This window comes from Cibotium barometz, chromosome 28 (genome assembly GCF_041138505.1).
Source record: "Cibotium barometz isolate CiBa-2024 chromosome 28, ASM4113850v1, whole genome shotgun sequence".
Classification (NCBI taxonomy): Eukaryota; Viridiplantae; Streptophyta; class Polypodiopsida; order Cyatheales; family Cibotiaceae; genus Cibotium; species Cibotium barometz.
In genome coordinates, this window is record NC_141073.1 from 42,077,774 (window position 1) to 42,105,436 (window position 27,663).

Below are 27,663 nucleotides of genomic sequence, written 5' to 3' on the forward strand. Positions count from 1 at the left end.
TTAGACTTAATTGATATCAATTTGACTCAATTAGGTATTAATTGATATCAATTAGACTTAATTGGATGTTAATTGATGTTAATTGAGTCTAATCAGACTCAATTGATATCAATTGGGTGCCAATTGAGTGTAATTAATATCAATTAAGCTCAATTCGACTCAATTGGCATCAATTGGGTGTCAATTGACTACGATTGATGTCAATTGAGCTCAATTGATATCAATTGGGTGTTAATTGATGTCAATTGAGTCCAATTAACATCAATTGGATGTCAATTGAGCCCAATTGACATCAATTGGGTGTGAATTAAATCGGATTGGACTCAATTGACATCAATTAGGTGTGAATTGATGTCAATTAAGCCCAATTGGATGCAATTGATATCAATTGGGTGTCACTTGGACTCAATTGGCACCCAATTGATGTCAATTGAGTCGAATTGGATGTCAATTGATATCAGTTGAGTCGAATTGATTAATTGATACCCAATTATACTTAATTGATATCAATTTGACTCAATTGGATATTAGTTGATGTCAATTAGACTCAATTGGGTGTTAATTGATATTAATTAAGGACTCAATTGACATCAATTGGGTACCAATTGATGTCAATTGACACCAATTGAGTGCAATTGGTGTCAATTCGGCTCAATTGGCATCAATTGGATATCAATTGACTAGGATTGATGTCAATTGAGCTCAATTGACATCAATTGGGTGTCAATTGATTGAATCCAATTAAGTCCAATTAAGCCCAATTGAGTCCAATGGGGTGTCAATTGATTTCAATTGAGCCCAATCGATCAATTGACACCCAATTAGACTTAATTGATACCAATTGGAATCAATTGGATATTAATTGATGTCAATTAGACTCAATTGGAAGTATAATAAGATCTAATTGATGGTAATCGAGCTTAAGGTGATAAATTTAGAGATAACTTTTTTTGTACAAAGAATTTTAAACTTTTGACATTATAAATGAGTCCAGAAGGCCCAAAAATGGTAGGAATAACTGTGAACATGAATATATTTTGACCATTTTTTTAACTTTTTTTCTCGCCGGGAAAACAAAAAGCCCGGCGGGCTTCGGCAGGTTACCAGGTCACTGGTAACCTGCTATTTTGAGAACATGAAAACATGTGAACATGTGAATAACATGTTCACAAGTGTTATTAACAAAAAAAATCTTGTGATCACGTGAATATAAAATCCCTGCTAACTGCAAATTTTATTTGATTCGGTTTTTCATTCAAAACTTTAAAAATTAATAAATTAATAAATTAATAAATTAATAAATTAAAAATGATATTTCTTATCAAATTTTCATCTCTGGATATAGTTAGCTTTCATCACATTCAAAATACCATGTATCGTCACATATTTCTACCAAAATGTGTGTCCTCCTTTCACTTAAGTAGTTTAACCATGTTTTCCCATACGACTCTCGTGAATGATGAAATCACTTTCCATAATGTGATGTAGCCTTCTTCATCCTAGTGTCACCTCTCTTCTCATAGTAAATTTCAAATCTTTCATTTTTCAAGTGGCACACCTTCTTGCTAGAAATTGAGATTCTTAAACAATTTTTACATTAACGAATACAAATATATTAGCTTCTTAATAATAACATGATTAATTAACAACTCTCTTGAAATAAATTAAATATTATTTTACATATATAATTAGCCAATATTAGGCCATCAATAAATGTGATCTCAATATTTAAATAGACTATCCACCAAATAAAATATCAAGCTAGGCATCAATCAATTAAATAAACCATTGATGTAATATACCTTCGAGATTAACCAAGTTATTATTAAATATAATCTTAAGTTTGGGATCCACAAATTTCAGTAATGAATTTCAGCAAGTTTCTAGTAGCAAAAATTTCAAGTGTTAAAATTAAGTGAAAATTTAAGTTTAAGTTTTCTATTAGTTAATATGCCCGAAGGTAGCCTTTGAGTGTGTATATAGACATGCAAATTGAAATTTGATAAAAAAGGTAAAACATGACCTATTTTTGGAGTTGACTTTCACATACAAGTGATTTTAGCGATTTAGCTCATGTTGGATTGTAGATCGCATACGTTTTGGTAATTTTAAGTATCCACACGACTAGTTTTTGATAACCCTATGTGAAGTTATACCTATTGGCCTTGAACAGCACAAATCTACAAATAGCTCTTCCACAACTTCTAGAGAGTAGACATGAATTTTCAATAAATTAAAACATCTTAAAATATAATCAAAAAGTATACAACCTCTCTTTTTATTATTTCTCTTTAAATTCTTTTGATATTACATAAGTAAATCAATATGTGCGTATATGAGAAAATCCGAGTCGATATAGGGCGTGCTTAATGATGAGTTATTCTCAACTTTATTAATCATACGTGATCATCTTAGTCTATACGACTCATAGAATGAACACTTTTGGTGGGGTAAAGAATTAGAACATAGAATATTTGACTAGTTTATGACTAGATTTTAGGTATAACATTCATTATGGGCTATTTTGCGAAGAGATTAACTTTTTGTGTGATATGAATCAAATGTTAAGGTAAACACAAACGTTTTAGAGAGGCAGGAAACTCTATAAGAGTGTATGAGACTTTAAAATGCCAAATCTCTTTCGTTTTTAAGTTATTTGAGTGCAAAGTGGGGAACTTTGTTGTTTTCACAGTTTTATGATGAAAATACAATTTTGGCCATTTTGAATGCTCTCAAAAAGACCTTAGAGCTAATTTTTAGAGAACTATCACTGAGATATATTTTATAGAGCATTAGCATTACTAAAACTTTGTAGTTTTAACTTTTCTTTAATTCTAAATAGATTAGAAGATATTACTCTTCCAAAGAGACTAATGGTTGGGTTTTACCTTTGAAATTGCTATCAAGATTGACTATCTTATCAATATATAGACCGAATGGAATAATACGTAAGTATAGTTATGACTTAGCTATAGCAACTAGAGATGATCTTACTGATTAGAATGTGATAATTAATTATGTTAAAAATAAATATTCATGTATGACTTGAAATAATTAAAAGACTGAGAGAAGTTAAAGACTATTTGAATTAAAAGCTAGTTTTTATACTTGAAGTTGATTTTGATTGATTTGAATATGCATGCCTTGAAATATTATGGACTAGAGATGAGTGTAAGATGATATGTATGACTTGTGATTGTTTTGTTTTTGAAAGAATGATTGATATGCATGTGTATGATGAGCCTCGATATGAGATTTGGAGATTTAGGCCGATCATTCTTATATAGGAAATGCCGGACAAAGAATGAGGTGTATGTCCTCTGGGAGACGTGTGGTAGAACCCAGAGAGGACGAGATTTCAAAAGAGAGGCATACTCGGGATAGCCGCGATGTCTAGTGTGGAGGTTGAGTGAATAGGCATCAGAGAAAGCTCTAGATGGCTGGATTTTGGTCATTATGACACTAACCATGTTATCGAGTATGGTGATGATGTGACAGAATCTGATATAGACACATACATTGTGATTGATTGAGATGTTATGATTTAATTGATAGAAATTTATATTATGTGAATGTTTGTTTAAGGTTACATGATTCTTTGCTCATGTGATGAGAATCTTGGATATGGTATGCATGCTTGTTTGCTATCTGAGAAGGTTGATTTGATTGTATTGTTATGTAGAAATAGCACAATTAATTGAATTTTAATATTTTCTTAGATTAAGTTATATGATTAAGATTTTAGGACTGTCACAATTGCTAAGATATTTTTTTCATTAAAAACACCATTGCTAAGCTATTTCTTCATTTAACTACTAACAAGCTCAATTAGTGAATAATTAATCCTTGGATCCAAAAGAGACCTATGTACACTCTCTTCATCATTTTCACATTTATATTTTTCTTTTCGATTAACTAAGAAAGTTAACATGTACTCAAATAATAGTTTTGGGTTTACTAGCTACATAATGAGTTACACGAACTTTATATTTAATGGTTAAGAATAAGTTTTAACTATTTGTTAATTAAAAAATTTACTACTGATTTAGAGTGTCTTATGCATTGTTACTTTACGCTACCTAAGCCAAGAGTTGTGAATTCTTTAATAATTCACTAGTTTTTGATACTTCTCTCTTTCTTCAATCCCCATTGGTGGCTCCATCAACATACTAAACCAATTGATTGGTTGGGGGCCTCTACCGTGAATAAAGAATCAAGCAAATTATAAGGTAAGTATATTGAATTTTGATCTTTCTATAATTTCTTAATGATTCTCTCTTCTCAACCCCTCTCAAGCTTGAGAAGTTTAATTGGTATGGTTTTTTAAATGCTATTGAAGTTAATTGGTGAATAGTAGTGAAGAGTTACATAATTTAATAAATGCTATAGAAGTTAATTTCCATTTATGTTTAATTTCTAATGGTTTTTATGTAATTTCTCTCTCTCACTCAAGAAATGGTCATACTCATGAACCATTCTCAATCCAAATGAAGCTTTTCATAAAGCCTTTCCTTAACCCAAGATTAAGCTATGCTTGAGGCCAAATTAATGGCTTTTTGCTATGCTTTTAGTTTATGCACATTGATGATTCAATCCATTATGGATTGATGACCCAATTAGAGACCATTCTAATTGTTTTCTTAATGATCCAATTAGAGACCATTATGGATTGATGATCCAATTAGAGACCATTCTAATTATTTCTTTAATAATGAGCTTTATCCCTTAGAAAAAAATTGAGATTTATCAGTCATAGTAGCGGAGCTATGGCAAAATTTTTATAGAAATTACGCATAAAATAAATTCATTCAAAGTATAAAAAGAGGAATTCCTACCATATTCTAGGAACTATCATCCTAGATTAATTAAAAGAATTTTATTATGCATGGAGATGTGGATGTTGCATGTAGATGTAGATGTGGATGTATGCATGTAGAAATAGATGTGGATGTTGCATGTAGATGTAGATGTATGGATGTGAGTGTGAATGTGGAGGTGGATGTATGCATGGGACGTGGATGTATGCATGTAGAAATAGATGTGTAGATGAGGATGTAAATGGAGATGTGAATGGATGCATGTAGATGTAGAGGTATAGATGTAGATGTGAATGGAGATGTGGATGTATACATGTAGATGTAGATGTATAGATGTAGATGTGGATGTGGAGGTGGATGGATGCATGTAGATGTAGATGTATAGATGTAGATGGGAATGGAGATATGGATGTATGCATGTAGATGTAGTTGTGAATGGAGATGTATATGTATACATGTAGATGTAGATGTATAGATGTAGATGTGGATGTGGATGGGGGATGTATGCATGTAGATGTAGGTGTATAGATGTAGATGTGGATGTAGAGGTGGATGTATGCATGTAGATGTAGATGTATAGATGTGGATGTGAATGTGGAGTGGATGTATGCATGTAGATGTAGATGTATGGAGGTGAATGTGAATGTGGATGTGGATGTATGCATAGGGATGTAGATGTATGCATGTAGATGTGAATGTACGCATATAGTTGTGGATGTATGGATGTGAATATACGATTGTGATGTGAGGGAATCTGAAGTGATGAGATGGAAATGATGTGATGGGATGAGTATACATATAAATGGAATATGGAATAAGTAATGTAGATTGAGGAGGGATAATGTGGAAAAATGAAAGTTAAAATAGAAATTGTATTGTAAACTGTTTGTAAATGCTGTTTGTAAATGCTGTCTGTAAATGATTGTTTTATGTCAAGAATGTTGGGGGGAGCATTTTGACCGTCTTGTGATTAAGGTCGTGATGAGGAAGTTGCAACTGCTGATGGGGAGTCAATGAAGGACGTCTCGCGTAGCAAGGTCGGCCGAGGTCTTGACCAGCCTCGGTGCGATTAAAATGGTGAGCTTCCGGTACGGTGGATGAGGGGCCAAGGAAGCGGCCTATGCGTGAAGCGCTAGGTTACCTGCGAAGGATCCTAGAGGGTGCTGACCATACGGTGCTCGGGCTCTGGGTCGCCTAGGATACCCACACGTGCGTCGAGGAAGATATTGGAACAGAGTTGGAGTTGTTTTCTGAAATCGAGCATGGATCTGGTTGATTGACCTTGCTGGTCTTCAATGGATGAGTCCATGGCTCCTTATATGGATCTGTTGGTTGATCTTGCTGATCTTCAACGAGAGTCCATCATGTTAAGTGATTATATTGCCAAGTATTATGGGCTAGGAACTATCGAAACGGCTCCTGAGCGTTCTAGTTGTCAATGATGCCATAGATACTCTGATGAAGGAATGATGGGAAATTAAGAATCAATTGGATAAATTGGAAGATGGTGATCAATGATACTATGATTTTATTAAAGGATTGTTTTAAACTGGTTGAATCTGGTTGAAAAAGGCAATTTCATATTGGGTGTGTGAGTGGTGTGACTAGTTTTATTTTGCTTGAACATCCGGCTAGGGGGCCTTGGAACTCTTTTCCTTGGTACCCGGGACAAAACCTAACCAAAATTTTAATTGGATCCCATCACTACAGTGGTTGGGCGGTTGGCTAACCCATGGGATTGGATGGGGTTAGGCTGGACTGATGGATCCGTAAATCGAGACTCAAACTTTTGTTTTTACGAAAAAAAAAATTAAAAAATCCCGGACAGAAACTGTTCTATGGATAGGAATCAACGGCTGTGCCTCTTGAATGGGGAAAAAAGCGTTGATCCCAATGATCCAAGTGCAAGTTTCTTCCTTGAACTGACTAAGTATCTTATAGATGTAATCGGATCATCTCGATCAGAAATGATCTGGACTACGTAGAGTAAAAAGTTAACCTGGTGGAATCGCCCGTGCTTTCCGGTAAAGGAAGTCTTTCCGGGTTCGGTTTTGGAACAACCGACAGATTAGTCTCTTATCCGGATATCCGTGGGCGAGGTCCCGAGTGTGGGACCCCTATCCCGCGCGAGAAGCGCTACTTCCACTGCCAGTACCCTGAATCCGTTGCTCGGTGGGAACAGGGATCTTACAGTTGGTATCAGAGCCATTTGGTTAATAAAGATTAACTGAGGAGACAAATATGTCAAAAATTTATCAAGAAACACAAAAGGGTTATAATTGTGTGATATAATTCATACAATTTGATATTCAAACTGAAATTCATAATTTGGTAATTGGTTCTTCAGATGGAAGTACCGCAATTATATAGAATCCCTGACTTGGTTGAGGCCTAGACATGATAGTATTTACCTTATAATTCCAAGGGCCGTGACTACCCGTATATATCGAGAGTATACTGCAGCTCTTTACTGACAGTATATACGAGTAAATCTAAGACTTGAAATTATAAGCATTAATGCTATCTAGATGATGATTTTGAATGTGATTGATATGATTTTTAATTTTGTTTGAGAATTGATGAATTGATTTGGATTCTGATTGAAAATGCTGATTGAAAAATGTTGATTTTTAAAAATTAGTTGAAATATAATGAAACCACAATGAGGGGGAATGGGACGAGTCCCTGTGATGATATTCATAACTAGAATGATGATAATGAATTCAGCCAATCACTATGAGGTTAGTGGGTTGTGCTGTTAGATTGCTACTATTAATACTTGACCGGTAGATCAAGTTAAGGGATGTCAAATTGAGGACTAGCTTAACTGAAATTCTCGTGAAGGAATGTTCAGAAGGAAATTTTTCGATCTAATGGACCATTATCATGTTAAAGATATGAATGATAAGATTTGAATGAATTGTTATTTAATTATGAGTTCTATATAAGGGATATTTATCCCAGTATTCTGTTGGGTTGACCAGAATATAAGGAACCCCAGAATAAAATTGGATCTTAAGAAAAAGAGTTGTCCTCTACCTTGCGAGATGAGGACATCTCGCACTTTTTAAGTGGGGTAGGATGTAAGATTCCTCCCCAGCCTTCGAGGTATACAGGAGTAAGAATCTCCCTTTCTGATCTTATAATTATTCCCTCTCTAAAATAAAAGAAAGTTTCTGTTTAAAAAAAAGGAAGACCCTTTTCCTAGAATACTTCTTAGGAGTCACGCCTATTTTAAGGATTCAAAACAATGAGTTCAGAAGTGAAAATCGGTGTTTTGGATACCAAGATTTTGGTTTTCATTCGAGTACGGCCCAAAAGAAGTTCTTTATCTCTTGGGGAGTATAAGAAGTTATCCCCCAGATATTGTGATCCTTATATCTGAATTCAATGAAAGTAGGTGACTTAGCCTACAAGTTTCTTTTATCTCCTCATCTCAAAATTCTTAATGCCTTCTATAGAAAAATGTGTCAAACTCAAATTCATGGAAAGACGGTAAAACTTCAGTGGCAAGTTACCGATGGCTTCTAGGTTACGCTAGCTCCTTCCTCTATATAAGTCGTAACTTTTACTTGTCGCTCACAGTAATCTTACTCCCATCAATCTCCTTTCTTTCTTAATCTCCTTCATGGCTTGGCAACAAGAACTAGTTTTATCCATGATGATTTCTCACCTTCAAGACGCAAGAGAGTCTGTGAAGAAAGACTTTATAGAACAGTATGAGCGCTCACTTTTTCCTCACCTAGGAACTTCTGTAGCGCAGACCAAATGGCGGACCTATCAAAACATAACTAGGGTAACACCCTGGGGTCAGCAGCACTTTCGTAACAATGTCCGCTTGGCCATGGTTATCGAAGCCTTGGGTTTGGGTCCCCGATACTACTGCGTCATGAGATCGAGGCATCTTGGGTTTTCTGAGCGGGTCTTCTTACTGGCGTGTTTTCTTCCTCATGAGAAGATATGCTTTTACCCCGTTTTTGGCTTGCCTCTCAGAGGTCCTTTTGTTAGATCACCTCATACCACTGAGATAGGTGCGGCAATAACCAGCAGAATCATTCCCATAGATGAGTTACCCTATACTTGTGCAGCTTGTGAGGACTGCTCTAACCATATTTTATATGGCTTGGTTTTCGAGAATCACTTCTAGGGCTTTGACCTATACTTGACCTTAATCCTACATCCATAGAAGGTCAATTCTCTTTCTCTCTAGAATTATTTGGTTGTACTTACACAAATTTTAAAAAATATTTCTAAATATTTATCCTAATAATTACTAATTAAGCTAATATATATTTTCATTAATTAATATTATTTTTTCTCTCTATGCCTAGGACTAACCCTAAATTTGTAAATAAATAATAATTATCTAATTAAATCCTATCACTCAACATTTACCCTAAGGACTAATTAAGAGTTTGTCACGTCTTAATTTTGAATAATTTTTAGTTTCAAAAAATTGTTATCTCATAATTTACTTAAATGATAAAACTATCCTTGTCAGATTCAGGTCAAGACCTAACGCGTAGGTGGTTCTGGAGACCACTTAGTTGACTCTCGAGGAGTGGTGAATAATGCATCTTTGCCTAATGCAATAAGCCAATGCTAGGACGTTGAGCTACATGTCTGTTTAAGTGCAAGAAGATTGATCATGACTGCAAAGTAGGTTAGTTTCTAAGTCTGTCCTGAATCCGGTCAGTGATTTACACCCAAATAGGACTACACTTAACACAATATTTATTATTAAATAGACAAAGGTATGTAGAATGAAACAAAAGTCAAACAAGGACCAATAAGACTAAGACCAACCCATGTGTCATTCTTGAGTAAAATCAATATAGTACAATGTCTTAACAAGAGCTCTTCTCATGAACTGCTCACTCAACTATCTTGTCTTCCTATTCGGTATTGTTTTCCTTTGGGCCCAAGTAGACCTGACATGATTCTTGGACTATCCAGACAAAAATGCACTCCTCCCCTACAATCTCAGCTGGGTAGATCCATTCTTCTCTAACGCCTATCCCCTTATCTGACTAGTCCCCCTTTTTTCTTCACCACTACATGGATACTACCCACTCTTTAAGAAGCTATTACAAGTTTGTTACAAAACAATAAGGCTCCCTTTTTTGCACAATGGTCAGTCTGGGCGGCAATCCGGGCGGTGGACAAATAAGCTAATTGGCTACCAACACTTGGCGGTGAAGCCCACAATTGTTGTTATGGAAAAATTGTGTATCTGAATTTTCTTTGAGTCTGGATTCTCTAGTCGAGATGCCTTATGGCCTATTTTAACCACCTAAGTTTGGTACTTCCTCTATTGCTATGACCCCTGAGATGAACTTGATGGGGCGATCCAGGGCATATCTTGGCTCGTAAGCCCTCTTCATGCTGCTTACCCAAGCATGCCTTATGTATATCCTCTCACTGGCCCATTGGAATTGCACATCAATGGGCTGCACCTCTGGATACCTTGGCCTTGCCCTCTTCATTATGTCCACACCCTTGCCTACTCTAACGAAGACGTGGGGCTATTTTTTCTCTTTGGTGATGATATCTTCTTTTCGAAGATGGTCTACTGAGGTTCCTTTGGCCTTCTTTTCCTGCCCCGACTCCATTTCCACCCATAGGGTGGTATGCATGTAGGTTGTGTCTTCAGCACTCCCCTTCCCCTTTCTACTTGTGACTCTGTTTGTGACTCTATTGGAAAGGGACATTAGCAGAGTCTCTCTTGTAATGGGCTATTGCCTCCTCACCCGGATCCACAAGTCATAAAGAGCCCGCTACTTCCACGCACTGCTCTATATCCGGGGGAGGGGATTCTTCCATGTCTTGATGCTCCTTACGAAGAGTTATCTCTCTATAGGTGCTTTCAACTAGTTCATGAATTTTGTAATTTTTTCCTAGCTCGAAGGTCTCAGGGAACTTGCCTGTTGTGCTGTCTAGATTTAGATTTGCATACATTTAAGAGAATTCTCCTTCTAGGCATCGATGCTCCTTTGGCCCATTTCTTCTTGGATTCTTTTTTGCAAGTCTTCTTTTGCCATTTTTCCCTTTTTTCCCAGCCTTGGAAGTCTTCTATCATTTTGTCCTTTGCTCGCACTTTCTCTATGTGTTGTCAAGGCGACACTCAACCAGGGATTTCATTAACGTCTTCACAATTTCGTGATCACGTTAACAAAACCTATTGTTAACATATTAAAACTTGTGATCACATTGTATATTCACATGACCTGAGCAATGACCTGCCAGAACCCACTAGTCGCGTAACACCTCCGGGCTTTTGGTTTTCCCGGCGGGCCCGGCAGGAAAACTGCTTATCCCGGCGGGCCCGCCGAGAAAAAGAAAGAACACCGACGGGGTACTATTCTGTATATAAACACTGCCCGACACCCATCGTACAACTTTTGGGGAGATAGTCCTTGTTTTGGGGGCGTGATATCTCTCCTCAAAGTACTTGTAGAGCTCTCGAGTTGCTAGAAGTGTCCTCTTGGGAAGAACGTACTTATCTTAGGGGCTGTCGTCTTTCCTTGTAGGCACTCCTAAGGCTATTGAGCCACTCGTTCTTAGTTCTTTGAACTGGGGGCAGGGTGTGGTTCGTAGCTAATACTTGCGGAGATTTAGGGACAAATTTGGAGTCATTCAGCTTTGCATTTGAGCCACGTACGTAATCTACCTCATTCTGCTTTATGAATGGTTTGATGGAGCCAAGAGTCCTGCTTAGGGGCTTGTATTTGTTCTTGATACTTGATATAGTTTAGAGTAGACAAGGGTCTATTGTCCTATACTAGAGTATTGGGCAAGCATAGATCTTTGATTTTCTTTGTGAATGTTAGAGAAGGTCTATTATCCTCTACTAGAGTATTGGGCAAGCATAGATCTTTGATTGTGTAAAGTATCCTTAATTGGGTACAAAAGGCATCCTTCATTGGGGGTGCAATGTGCATGATAGTTTCGAAGTAGTTTTGTAGTAAGACCTTGCAAGATAGTTTGAAGTAGTTTTGTGTTATGTGATGATCTTTTGTATTTGTCAAGATAGTTTCGAAGTACTTTGTCTGCTAATGTATGTTTTGTAATACGTGAGTGATTTGTTGTTTTTTCATTTGTGTATTCATTATTATATGCTTGGTTGAATAGGTTATTTGTTGAGATGGAGGACAATGTTGGATCCAGTGATACCTCCAATAGAGTCCAAATTTCAAGTAGCAGGAAAAAAAAGGCACCTGGGATAGAGTGGCAATATGCAATTAACGTTGGTGATCGATTCATAGATTGGGAGTGTAAGCTATGCCATGCAGTAAAATCAGGTGGGGCGCCTCGACTAAGAGAACACTTTTTAGGCGGACCGAAGAAAAAGTCATGTACCCACCCCTCTGCACCTATAGTGGCCAAACGCATAAGAGAAGAAATTCAAAAGAAAGATTCAAGAAAACATGACACTCCTACCGTTAATGTATCAAGGCAGCAAGAACACTGTTGTTCTAATCATCAAACTCCCGCTACATCGCCTACTTGTACCCCGAACGGCAATGTGCAACCAGAAAGTAATCTACCCAGTGCATCTTCCTGCAAGTGAAACTTTGACGTAGGAAATATACCCATGCGTCAAACTTCATTGCAAGAAAGCCTACGTCAAGGTCGACTCGATGATGCACAACTCGCCCTTGCTGAAGCGATTTACTTTTCTGGGAGTGGTATGATGATGGTGGACAGTGAGCATTGGAAGAGAGCATGGAAGAAAATTGGTGAGTTTGGACCAGGGTTTTCACCGCCTACGTACCATGCTATGCGAAATGATCTATTAGAGAAATGTTATGCGCAAGTAAAAGAACGTGTACAAAGAATAATTCTTAGCAATATAGAGCTTTCTGGATGTAGTATAGTAAGTGATGGTGGATGGTCTAATGTGCAAAGAAAACCATTAATTAATATAATGGTTATTTCACCTAGAGGTGAGACTTTCATCCGTGCCGTGGATTCAGCTGGTTCAATCAAAACTGGGGCTTACATTGCTCAAGTCATTAGCTCTGTGATAGAGGAAGTGGGTGCCAAAAATGTAGTCCAAGTCGTCATGGACAATGCAAAAATTTGCAAAAATGTATCCAAAATCCTACAGCGACAATATCCACATATTTTTCCGGTAGGCTGTAATACTCATAGTTTGAATCTTGTATTAAAAGATTGGTATAAATCTGATGATACCAAATGGTTTGCCTCAATCTTCGACACTGCTCGCCAGCTTGTGAGATTCATGCTCAAGAGACAGAGTGTTAGATATTTTTCGACCTCGCATGTTAGTTATGTTAAAGCTTCCAACGGAGACTAGGTTTTGCACTCACTTTTACACTTTTGAGTCTCTTCTTAGAAATAAAGATGCAGTTTGCGAAACATTTACATGCATGGCATTTCATGACTAGGAGAACACTCAACTTGAAAAAGTGAAAGAGAAAATCAAAGTCTTGAAGGCAGTGCTTACTAGAAGAAGTTGGTGGAACAGTGTGATGCATACCATGTAATGATGCCTGTTATGTATGCCGTACGAAGTCTTGATCAAAGAGTGCCTAATCTCGGAAAAGCATGGATGCAATGGTGGACTGTCCAGCGGAGTTTGGAGTGTCCTGAGAAATTAGATCATTCAGTGGTGGAAAAGCAGTGGCGTGTACCATTCTCCAGTAGACAAAGAGAAGTTCTATTAAAGTACTTTCATGCTAGATGGATTGGAGCGCATTCACCACTACACAGTGCTCCTTACATGTTAGATCCTGAATATTGGAATATGGATTTGATGTCCAACGTTGAGGTGGTGCAAGATTTTTATAAAGTGGTAAACACTTTCTATAATAATGATGATGATCGTGTAAAGTGCATAAAGGAGATGACCTCATTTCGATTGAAAGAGGGTTTATTTTCCAACTCCCTTGTTCAACAAATGGCTAAAGAGCAACCTGCATGGAAGTGGTGGATGATGAATGGTGGTGAGCATTATGCTTTATTGCGCAACCTTGCGATGAAGGTTCTAATCAGTGCTCTTCAAACTCAGGCTCAGAAAGAAACTGGAGCATGTACAAATATATTCACAGTACTATTCGCAATCGACTTCTTGCAGATCGAGCAGATAAACTTGTTTACATGTATTGCAATGAAAAGATCTTGCGAGACATGATGATGTAGTAGACAAGAACTTTGATGTTGGACGCACATTGTGCACCACCCTTGAGATAGAAGACAATTTAGACATTGACTTAGATGAGCTTAATCTAGCAGACGAGAGAGTAAACAGTGAAAGATTTTTGGAGCAAGATACTGACATAGAGGAAGAAGTCATTTCATTAATTTCATAAAAAGTACTTGTACAAATGATCATATTTGGAGAAATTATCAATACAAAAGTAGGATTTGTCTTTCTTAGCTTTCATCTTGAAATAAATTACGAATTGCACTAGGAGTTGCATCTAAAGGTCCTGGTGGTTTATATTCGCTAGCCATGCCGAACACTGTATAAATACCTTGATTTATTGGGACACTGCACAATGCACATGTGGAAGTATTTTGCATTTGCCTCACTAAACATATTAAGTGGTAGTAGTGTCCACAGGGTAGTATATACTGGCCGCTCCACCCATCGAATACTTTGTAACATACAAGACATTGGGGGGTGGAGGAACTAGTAGCCTCAATAGAAACTCCCACAAGATCAGGATGTATCAAAAAATGAGAGATGTGGTTTCCTTGGCGCACAGGAGCAATACGTGAAGAGATGCTCTGCACATCTTGGCTGATCTTTGTGAGCTGCTCTTGAATCCCTCTATTGGCCGGGGGAGGAGTTGACGCTTGAGTTAATTGCTCAGCTTCTTTCTCCTTCTCTGCTAGCTGTGCCCCTAAGCTTTCTTTGACCTTGTTTAACTCCAATCCAGCGCCCTCCACCATGAGAGCAAGTTCTTCCCTTGTGAATGTCACTGTCTCTTCACGTATGTCGTGGGTGTTGACAGTGGCCTCTTTGGAGGCGAAGTCCACTCGAGTTTCTAGGATAAATTGAGCATATAGCATCTTAGCAAAATAGAGTGGAGCGTCGGCGTTATGGAGAGGACGACCGTACATCTCCAAGAAAATGCGCTCGCCATTAGTTTTGATATCATTGTGAGTGCAACGTGAAATCTTCCATCTTCCCTTCTTAATCTCGCCATCTGGACATGGCCATATTTCCTTTATCATCTCTGTGGTTACGCGTTTGTTTATGTATTTCCATTGGGCATAAGTTGGATTTGTCCATTTCGACAACCTGCATGCTATTCTTGTAGCTTCGCGGGCTGTCAGGCCATGTGCAAGGGCCTTCATTCGCTCATATGCCTTCTTGGCTAACTCTTGATGCTCGTTTGCTTGCGCCTCTGCCATATCTGCATGAACATAAATGACTTTAAGATTTTAATAAACTGTAAAGATCAACATAAGATAAATTGACCATTACTCTCAAAAACTTAAAGTTAAACACCATGAGAGGAGATATGTATTGCAAAGACTCAATGAGAAATATCCACTTGACTCCAAAAATACTTCAAACAATGCGCTGTCGTGACGTGGGCAGTGTCGCTGGGAAAGTGCGAGACTTCTGGTTGTGAGAGTAGCTTTCAAATCCCAAGCATTAAATGTCTTCTCAGCTTCTCATGAAACAAAGTATAGCATGGTATTATCACAATCTCTTGTCTCAGGCATACATTCAATGGAATTGTCTCCACAACTCATACAAGACATACTCATCTTCAATTCTGTTGATACAAGGCTTATGGCAAGAGAACTCATGATCATCTTCATATATCATTATCAAAGCTTCATCATAATGGAAGGTCTTCACATAACATATGCTATATGTTTGTACAAAATGATTGACATGCATCAACACTCACGAGACAAAGCAAATAAAACTCACAAGACATCATCAAATCCAAAGGTATACATATCTTCAGCATATGCATGCCAACAGCAGCCCATAGCATAGCTTCAGCACCAACAGTTGCCTTCATATAGAAGCTTGGAAACCATGTTGATATTGGAGAGGGTCCGGTTCTACTCAATAATCACCTTCATAGCATAATAGGGGGCGAGGTGCAACTTTACACGAGATTCAGATCACCACCCCGGCCTTTCCTTTTTATCTGCAGCTGTGCCCAAACGATTCCTTTACTCTGTCTTCTAGCTACCAGCAGGCTCCTACAGTTCTTTTGCTACCAGCTTTGTAGGCGTTCTCTCCTCTACCAGACGACCAATCTTGGTCGTTGGCTCCCTTCAGCACCTTTTGTCTGCGCCAGCCCCCACTTACTGCTCGTCGTCGTTGTGCTTGCTGCATAACACCACCCTCTCCACCACTAAGTATGCCCAGTTGAAGCCCAGCCCCTACTGCCCTAACATGCTCACCTCTGCACACGCCCAAGAGCGCCCCCTGGCAAAACCAGACGATCCTCCCCTTATATATCTGCTGCTGCTCGCTCCCCTTTGTCGTTTGAGAAACCCCCAGCAGCTCCACACGGCTGCCCGCTTCAGAATGACCAGCCTCTCTTTCAACACACGACCTCTTCACCTCTCTTCTCCAGCTGCGCCCAGCTGCACTTAACACGGCGGCAATCTTGCCTTCATGCTCTCGTCAGCTTGTGTAGCCAACTGCAGTGTCTCCCCCACAAAGTTGCGCTCCCTCCACGGCTATTCCCCGCAGCATACGAGCTCTGCCTTTTTCTCTGTGGCCCCCTCCCTTCTCCAGCCGACCTCTCAATCCTTCTTGGCGCCGTCCCTTCTCGAAGAACCCCCACCACCTAGGTGTTGCGCTGGCGAGGGAGATGGCTGCAAAGCGTATCTCCACGTGGATTTCCACTAGCTGGCCACCTGGTTACTCATTTTATTTCTTTTTCCTTTAAAGCCTCAAGGATGGCTGCAATACTTAAAGGGCTCCCTGCTCGCAACTCTCTACATCCCCCACGCCAACTGCAATCCACGTTTACTCTTCTGGAAGAATCCGCCATTCTGACCCAATTTGGTATTTTCTCCATTGATGCTCATGCCCCACCTTTTTCTGACCCAATTTGGTATTTTCTCCATTGATGCTCATGCCCCACCTTTTTCTGCCATGCCATGCACACGTCCCTCGTCACCTTCCATTTTATGCTCCTTTAAGATTAGCTTATACACACATTTTATTTGGCATCCCGACCATCAATTGCCCACATGCTTTCATACTTCTTTCAAATGCAACCTGCTAGTGCCCGAACACGCACACCATATGTACACAGGCACAGGGACTTCTGCTAACCCTCGGAATGCGTAAAGGCATATACACATCATGTACACTGTGGCACTTAATCCCATGCATCTGGATTTACATTTAATGGCCTCACATGCATGGTTTCACACCATAGATGTGCCATGGCACGACATCCACCCCCTCTAAATCTGCACATCCTCTGGTATGTGCCAAGTCATCATCAAGATCCACATATATCTGAATGTCATCTTCATACATTAATCAGTAGAAAGAACCTGTCATCTGGCCAACCCCCATGTTTGGAACACTTTAAAGTGTTTCAAACCAAACTTTAGTATCCATAAATATCAAACAAGTAAAAAAAACAAAGCCTTCCAGATTATCCACCATTGTTCTGCATTCAATCCGCAAATACATTTGTCATGGTTGCCAACAATCCATATACCACGATCAAATACCCATTTGCATTCCACATGAGCCTGCTCCATTGACTTATAACATATCCTTGGTTCAAATACACATAATGGCATCATAGCAAGTCATTCATCACATTGTGCTCTTTTGCATATTACCTCCTCATCTATCTTCACCACCAATATGCTGTCAAAGCCTTTACATGCTTCGCCTGCATCTATGCAAACTGGTGCAAGAAAATCAAAGTGTGATGCTACATCAAAATGTCCCGATCCATCAATAGCATGAACATCAAAAGCATCATCTTTGTCATGTAAACAAAACACATCTCTAGCATCATCAAGAGTGCAAGAAGCCTCATTCATAGATTGTTGGTTACCGATGTTTGCAAATAGAAACTCATCATCGTCAAACAGCTGAGCCATCCCAAGATCCTCATTGTCTTGAGCAATAGACTCATCCACATAAGCATTAACTTCACTAATCTGATCCTCTAACAAAACCTGCTTGTCTTGAAAGAGAAACTTCAAACAAAAACCACCATCTGCAAAGCAAACATCCTCTGAAACAACATTTGTATGACTTCCAGTCACATATGCACCACCCTCCATAACATCATTAGCAACATGCATATCATCAACACCTTGAACACTATCAACCAAACATGGCAAAGCATTCATAGAAGCATCAAAACCATCATCCATGGCATCTCCTTCGTCATTTTCCCTCTTATGCTTTTCCTCTACCTGTGCCTCATTATTTTGGCATTTTGCAATGTAGGCATGAATAGATTGAGAATCCACATGTTCTTCCCAGCCAGTCTCAAGATGTATACAGTCTCCTGCCTCGGAATCCTCCATGAAATAATTATCCTTCAAAGCAAGCTTGAACTCCTCCCAGTTTCTGCCACCATGTGCTGCTTGTAATCTTCTTATGCGCTCTCTTATTTCGGGAACACATACCAGCTCAAAGCTTCGAACCATATCCTCCTTAGTCACCCTGTTTAGCTCCATTTCCTTTGTGTAATTGTGCAGGTACTTTGTGATGTCTTTACCATCAAATTGATCCACCTTTTTCACAATTGACTTTAGTGCTTTAGTCGTGGAAATTTGCTCCCTCTCAGCCGCTTGCTGCTGCTGTTTCATATACATAGTAAACATCTGAAACATTTGCATAACCCCGGGTTCAAAATGAACCCCCTGTCCCTCAAGATGCTCAGCCATAGCTTCCCTGTATATTTCACCACACTCTCACCCCAGCAGTTTCACGTCGGGTTCACCAAAAAAGCTGTCGTGACGTGTGCAGAGTAGCCAGGAAAGTACGAGACTTCTAGCTGTGAGAGTTGGTGCCAAACCTAACAAGGAAACTCACATTCAAAATTTCCCAAAAAGCATAGGACAAATCCATCCTTGAATTCGTGTTCCAATTGCTTATCCCTTTCCAAGCATAGATTCACTGGCTTCTTTTTCCAAAACTTTCCAGCTAATCACATGTAGGCATAACATAACCTTTAAGTATTTCCAACATACATGTGACCCCTTTCATTCCATACATCCACTGTCACCATTCCCAACATCTCATAATGTTCTTTATCACCTGAAAATCTGGCTTAAAATTCCAACAACTCACAAACACAAAATGATATATGGCATAACTTTAACATATTCACATGATTTTAAAAGAAATCCATTTGCATTTAGATCCACTAAGATAGAATCAAAGTCAATTCTCACTAGAGTCGTTGCTGTATTTCTGACTCTTTGATTCCATGTCCCTTGATGAAATATCCTCACATCTCTTCATATCAAAAACCACCCTTTATTTTTTTTACAAAACCTTTGAAGGTTTGTTGGCATCATGTATTTACAAGTGGTAGGTAGGAAAAATAAAGAAATTTTATCAAGTTTTACTTATCTGAAGGCGGGGAAAAGCGATTTCATTCGAATTTCTTTGAAAAATATTCTTCCCACACTTCACTGCAGGCAGCGAACAGCCGGCGCATAGCTGGTTTTTGTGAATTTGAAGTAGGCATATCATTAGATAGTAGCAGCTCTGCTCTCTAATTCAAGCCCCAACACGCCATAAACAGTCGCTAAATGCATGAAATGAATCTCTCTAGTCGTGTCGCCTCTGTCCCTCGTTTTTTTTCTGCCGACCCCCTCCGATAAGCACCGAACCCAAATCTCTGGTTTTTTCTGGTCATTCCCGCGAGGAAGTCGGCACCCACACCCTTTTGCAGCTAAAATCGCTCATTTCCCATTTTAATTTTCCTCACTGCGCCTACCATTCCACGCGTATTTCTTTCAAGTAATATTCATTAAAAATTAACTTTCTCACACCATAGCCTTGCTAAGGTTTCCCACACCACATCAAAGTAGGCTTCATTCGGTAACCTTATTGCATATACGACCTTGCCATCTAAAGCATACGATCAAGACCACAACCATTATGTACCATAAAGTCCTCTGTCTCAGTGCTAGTATCAACTCAACCATGTTAGGCACAGCTTATGAGCAATTCACCATCTCATGGAATCAATAAAGCAGTCGAACCACAAGCATAATCCAGTCCTATCAAGGCACAAGGACTCTACTAGCTCCAAAATTCTCCATAAATATAAAAAAAATCCTCCACAATTCACACCACACTGTCAAAAGCTTCGAAACCTGGCTGAGCCTCAGCTCATCTTATTGAACCTCATATACAATATGAACATATGTACATGGCATCATATAATGACTCGTCATGGCACTTAACCCCATGCATCTGGATGTGTATTTGATGGCTTCACATGCACGGTTTCACACCATAGACGTGCCATGGCACGACAGCGCGCACATCAAATTTTGAAGAGAAAACATAAACTTAAACACCACAAGAGGAGAGAGATATTGCAAAGACTCAATGAGATAATATTTCAAACAATGGACACATCAAATTTTGAAGAGAGAAACAAAATTCCATTCCTGAAACTTAATCTCTTGATACTGTATCATTACAAAATTGGGGTGAATGACACCGATAGCTCTACAAGAGGACGTTGTGCCCTCGTTGGGTCAGTATTTAGTGATCTAAAAAATTCAACTACTTGCAAAATTGATTTTCGCTCATCGCGATTAGGCAGAAACATCTAATTTTTGACTCTATGAATAATAGTATCCATGGTAACTTTGTCATAGGAACTATTATCCATCCACAACTCTTGTACTTTCTGCCAAAAGTCATATAAAGTTTGTAATAAATATCCCAAGGCAAAAACATCAGATGCAGGAGTGTATGCATCTGCCAAAAACGGATCATAAAGCTCTGGGGCTATCCACGACCGTTTATTTCGCTCTCTGTCTGCGTAGGAGACCGCCTGTGCCACCTTCTCAGGGTTCTTGTCTACTTCAAATACAAAATTGAGAGACACCTATTTTTTGGGCGCTCTCAGCAGTAACCCCCAATCGATAATACCTATGCGTGGCTTCAACTCTTTTGTAAAATCCAACACTACATTGAATGGATGTAGGTCGGTATGTACAATTCCTACCAGATGTGCTGCCGCTAGGCCTTCCACCAGGGCATGCATAATATGTGGCATGGTTATTACTATTTGTTTTATTTTAGAAATTTCTAGATGACTTAAAGGAATATTATCAGGCGGGGGTTGTCTCCATCCTCGATCCAAACGAAAAATTGCTCTGGTGAACTCACTGAATCTGAAGGGAACCTTCAAAAGAGTATCACCAAGAGAGCCGCCATTATAGTACGGGAAAATAGTGATACAAGGAGCTTCTTTTGTAAAGGCAATACACCTGACAATCGATGGGTGTAGAACTTGCATGCCCTGCTCTGCCTGGAAGCTCTCGAACTTGGCGCTGCCTTCTCCTTTGTAGTGCTTTCCGCAAAAAGTAACGTGCTTCGGTAAAAATGATATACCTTTAACTGTATACTCTTTTACTGTGCCAATGAGATGTGTGCACATAGAATTGTAGATGGTACGATTAATGACACCTGTACCACTTGCATCTGCCTGGCTGGACGTTGCAGCGACGTCCTGGGCAATGCGCACTCTTTTGGGGAGGGACTCTGCATCCAACGCCTTCATGCGCTTGCTGTTGGCTCTTTGCTCGCTCCATACAACGTCCCATAACTGTAGACATTGCATATTAGCTTCAGGCGGGGCAGCATCTCTAAGATCACTGCATGCTACACGCATGCTCCCCAAAATGGTTCGTGTTATATATTGATGGTTGAAATCTGCTATCTTCTGTCTATCAAGCAACTCAGCGTTGCTTCCGCTTCGAAGCCGACGCTGTGCATTTTCCCATATCTGGTCTATTAGATCTCACATGAGTATCTCAGACTCATTGATCTTTTTGACGACATCATCGGCACATTGTTACACTGTGATGACTGCTTCAATGCGAATTGCTCGTAGAACGATTTTACGCTCTTCGAGGGAAAGCATGTTGGTCATCTTCGTAAATCTAGCAAATATCACTAAACACAAAGAAATAGAATATCAAACATTACTGAAATCAACATCAAGCAAACGTGAGAGAACAGCAACAAGTGTATCATTACTTATCAATGTTCAAACAAAAACGGAATATCAAATAATTTTAATGAACTCAACATCATCCAATACATCATCAAACGTGAGAGAACAGCAACAAGTGTATCATTACTTATCAATGATCAAACAAAAACAGAATATCAAACAATATTACTGAACTCAACATCATGCAATACATTATCGAACGTGAGACAACCGCAACAAGTGCATTATTACTTATGAAGTGTATACATTATCGAACGAGAGAGAGAGAGAGAGGGGGAGGAAGAGAGAGAGGTGTGACAGATAGAGAGAGAGGGAACATTAGATGACATTTTTAATAGTTTTGTGAGTTCTTAAAGAGAGGAAAATAATGTTTTGTAATCCTAAAGCACTCCTCATCTACACACCTATCGTGATAGAGAGAGAGAGATGTGAAGTATATCATGAGAGAGAGAGAGAGAGTTGTGAAGTGTATCATGAGAGAGAGAGAGAGAGAGAGAGAGAGAGAGAGAGAGAGAGAATTGTGAAGTGTATCATGAGAGAGAGAGAGAGAGAGAGAGAGAGAGAGAGAGAGAGAGAGAGAGAGGAGAGGAAGAGAGAGTTGTGACAGATAGAGAGAAGAAACATTAGATGACATTTTTAATGTTTTTGTGAGTTCCTAAAGAGGAAAATAATGTACTGTTTTAATTTTTAAGTAAATAGAGGGAGAAAAAAGAAATTATTAAGAAATATGTATATTTTAAGAAAAAAAAAGAAATCCTTATCTACACATCTATCGTGTTGTGAAGTGTATCATGAGAGAGAGAGAGAAAGAGTTGTGAAGTGTATCATGAGAGAGAGAGAGGGGGGTAGGAAGAGAGAGATATTCATATTTTTTGAGTTACGAATCACGATATTATAAAATAAAACGTTTAGACAATATGATGTAAACTTTGATCCATGAAATACTCATGCCGCGTTAGCAACCAAGAATCACATGGATCAAACACAATAAAAACAATACAAGTCAAATCAAACAAATTTACGACATTTTTTCGATCGCGTTAACGATCATATGCCGCAATATGCAAGCAAATTTACGACATTTTTTCGACCGCGTTAACGATCAAATGCCGCAATATGCAAAAAATAATTTATGCACTAGCGGACGACACCAACTTGCCGCGTTAACGACAAAATGCCGCCCGATTCTATGGGAATACGAATAGGATACGAACATACACTAGCCGCGTTACCGACCATATGTCCGCATTTGACAAAGGGAAGGGAAGGGAAGGTGACATCACCATAACGATACTATGCTTGCCGCGTTACCGACTAGTACCGCTACGGCGTGCCATACTTACCATAGGACACAGACTAGCCGCGTTACCGACTAAGTGCCCCAGGGTAAGCACCATTCCGAAGAATGGCCTTACACACACACCTGTCGTGTGGCGGACCACCCACATCGCATTGCGACAATGGGCGGCTGCACGCACGAACACACACCCACACACACATCCCTCGTGTGGCGAACCACCCACATCCTGCCGCACATTGCGACGGTGAGCGGCTGCCCGCACGAACACACACCCACATACACACACACACACACATGCACACACACACACAAGTTTCATTACCTGTGTATGCTGTCAGCAATGAACTCCCAAAGGGCCCCCCGGGCCCATATATATAGGAAATTGTACCCCGCCGGGCTGGATGACGACCCCGCCGGGACCCGCCGGGGTTTTCTTTTCCCCGACGGGACCGCCGGGTATAGCAAAAGCCCGGCGGGATTTTATCCGGTTACCAGGTCGCTTGCCACCGGCTTTTTTGAGAACATGTTAACATGTTAACATGTTAATAACATGTTAACACATGTTATTAACAAAAAAAAAATTGTGATCACGTGAATATAAAATCATTGCACTCAACTCATTCATTTATCATTTTTTCCCCTTTTCCTCTTGTCACCCTTGATGAAAGCATAGCTGCCTCTACCTCCTTTTTGAGGGCCTTTATTGTCTATCCATTCTGTTTCTACTGCTCTTTGAATTCTTCGATGAGCACCTTTAGCTCTTTAATTTGGAGTCTAGCATGGCCTTGTCGTTTTCCTTTTCCTCTACTTTCTTTGTAGCTACCCACACGTGTTCTTTCATCTCTTCATCGAGGATCAGGTCCATTGATGAACCTTTCCATAAATCAATTTCCTTCCCCTTCCTTTCTCACTGCATGGTTCGCTTATTTTTGTATCCCTTCAGGATGATAAACCTCCCCGGGTCGTGAATTCTAAGTTAATGCATTGCATCAATTGATGTTTTGTATCAAGTTTCTGTACAATTGATGTTTTGTATCAAGTTGATGCACAACATCAAGGTGTCTTGGCAAAGTTGATGCAATGTATCAACTTTAAGAAGATGCACAACATCAAGGTGGCTTCGCAAACTTGATGCCATGTATCAACTTTAAGAAGATGCACAACATTAAGGTGATGTGGCAAAGTTGATGCAATTATCAATTTTAAGAATTTTTGTTTATTAATGTAAAGTTAATGCATTTCATCAACTTTATTAAGAAAACAATGTATGCAAAGTTGATGCATTGTATCAATGTTTCCACATAAACATGATGTTTTGTATTGAGTTGATATAGAACATCAAGTTTACGTAGCAAAGTTCATGTAGTGTATCAACTTTATGAATTTTTGTTTGTGTGTACAAAGATGTTGCATTCCATCAACTTTGCCACACAAACTTGATTTTGTGCATTAACGTGATGCTCAATTTTACATACACAAAGTTAATTTAATGCATCAACTTTGCATACACAAACAAATTTTTTAAAAGTGGATGCATTGCATCAATTTTTCCACATAGACTTGATGCTATGCATCAACTTTGCATACACAAACAAATTTAATGCATCAACTTTGCATACACAAACAAATTTTTTAAAAGTGGATGCATTGCATCAACTTTTCCACATAGACTTGATGCTATGCATCAAGTTGATACACATGTAGTTGGTGTGGAAAACTTGATGACATGCATCTACTTTTAAAACTTTTTTGTGTATGCAAAGTTGGTGCATTGCATAAACAAAAAACTTGATGCACTATATCAACTTTTTCACACAAACTTGATGTTATGCATCGAGTTGATGCACAACATCAAAAGTTGATGTAGTGCATCAACTTTAAAAACCATTATGCAGAGTTGTATAAACCTTTTCACAAAAACTTAATGTTATGCATCGAGTTGATGCACAACATCAAGTTTTTGTGGAGAAGTTGATGCAATGCAAGAACTCTTTATTTTTTAGGGAAGTCGTATGAGATAGTTTTTGATTAAGCTAGCACAATGTTAGTTAGGTTATATATATGTGCCGTAAGTTATTTCTAAACCTAACCATAGAAGAGCTATATCTGGACGCACTATCACCTCCCATAATTAGACTAACAAATTATAGGCACCCGATAGGGTGCATAGCTAGGGGGTGAAGGGGGGGGCACGCCCCCTTCTTAGGGGGTTTGGGGGGTGGGCCGTTAATAGTAAAACCTCAATGGTTTCTTCCAGCTATCCACCACAATGTAACTCATATAGTGACCGCGAGCCCAAAAAATCATGCATAGTGGCTGTGTGAGGGACAATTATTGTAGACTAAAAAACCATAGTTCTTCATAAAGTTGATGCATTGTATCAACTTCTCCATGCCAACTTGATGCACGACATTGCATTTGTGTGGAGAAGTTGATGTGTGCATCAACTTTCCTTACACAAGCATGCCAAAAATAGTGAGCATGATATAATACTTGAAAAGTCTCTTTTTTTTCACTGGTAAAATCATCCAAAAAGCACTTCAGCCCAAAAAAAACCATCGCTTTCTCCTTGGGCATTTCATCACTTGCGCATATCTTCTTGCTATCCCTTTTTCTACACAACGCAAAATATCTTGCTTGATTTTATGCTACGCCACTTCTAGAGCTACATTTTCTATACCACACTGTGACTATTAACATTTGTTGACATGAATATGGTGGACAGAAGAGAAGGCAACCTTCATCTAAGGTGATATCTTCTTCTCCATTCAAACTTTTTCAGTTGTTTATTTATTTGATTCCGTTATAATGCATCCAATTCCCCATGAACTCAATGTAGTGCATCCAGTTTACACGTAAACTGAATGTTGAGAACAATCTACACTCAATCTTCTCTGTCATAAAAGGATTTATCTCTACCGTGCATCTTGAAAAGTATTCTTATTCCTTCTCCTCTTCCCTCAATGATCTGGCAACCATATCGATGTCTTGCATCAAAATCTAGGCCCACAAGTTTATCCCTTCTCATCTCTCCCTTTGGTTTTCCACACCACTTTACAACAATGTAAGTTCTCTTTCAATGTTATCCTACTTGTTGCCTTTTTTTTTGTAAAAATTAGTTTATTTCTTAATTCATTCTTAAATTCTTCTTTTTTTTATCATATAGAAGTATAGAAGCTTGTTTTGCTCTATTTCCTACATATTTTTGTTTTGATTTGCTTGTGATAGCCTTGTTGTTCCTCACTTTAATGGTTAGCTCCACCTTATTGATTTTTCTTGGATTTGATTGATTGAACCAACTAATAATTATTTTGCTAAATCTATTTCTTTTTATCTATAAAGTAGGGGTGACGAGATGAAGAAGTCCTCCTAAGAGGCCTGCCATTAAGGCTCCAGAATTTGATTCACCTCCTCAAATACAATCTACACAGAAGGCAAGAAAGGAACATTCTAAAAAAATTCCAAAGGAAGCCCAAGGTGCTACTTTACCTGGGAAAAGATGCCTCTTCCAACAAGTGGAGGCTTCACAACATGAGAAGAGATATGGTGTTGCAGATGTCAAGCATACCAACACAATGTTGGATGCTATTGCAAAGAAAGAAGTACAAACTCAAACTCGACCAGGTTTTGGGACAATTGCCACTTTTCCTCCCCGGGGTACTGCGACGACTGAAGCCTTCACCCAAAAAAATTTTATAGCTTCATCACCCCATCCTCTGTTGATGAAGAATGAAGAAGAGAATCAAAAGGAGGATGAACCTATGCCTGTTCCAGTAAGAGCTAGGACAAAGACAACAACTTATTATGTACCCCTAAGACCTCATGGTTTTATAAATGCACCAAAAGATAGACCTCAACTCTCAGCAGGTACGTTAATTAAAACTCTTTCTTATCATCAACATGAGTGGAGCCTTTCTGGGGTTGATGGGTGTCTTTTTTTCATCATTTCTAGGAACTGTAGCAAGGGTAATCTTCTCATAGGTCAAAAGCCTGCACTTGACTCTTCTGGGAAAGGAGGGAAACAAAGAGAATCTATATCTACAAGCCCTCGAGATGAGAGGACATCATATAAAAACATCAATTTGTCAAGCGAGGATCATTTTGTATCTTTAGATGATAACAAGGATCTTGACATCATCACTCCTATTGGTGAGCTTGGCATAAGTGCACTCCCAACTCAACAAAATAAAATTAGGGAGATAATTAAACAGCAAAAAATTATGCTCAATGGTAGGATTTTAAACTTGCTAATCGAAAAGATAAATGAAGGTAAATCCCCATACTATAGTGGTTCCATTTATATTTTTTTGGTAGAATGAAGTATTTATATTGTCTTTATATGTGT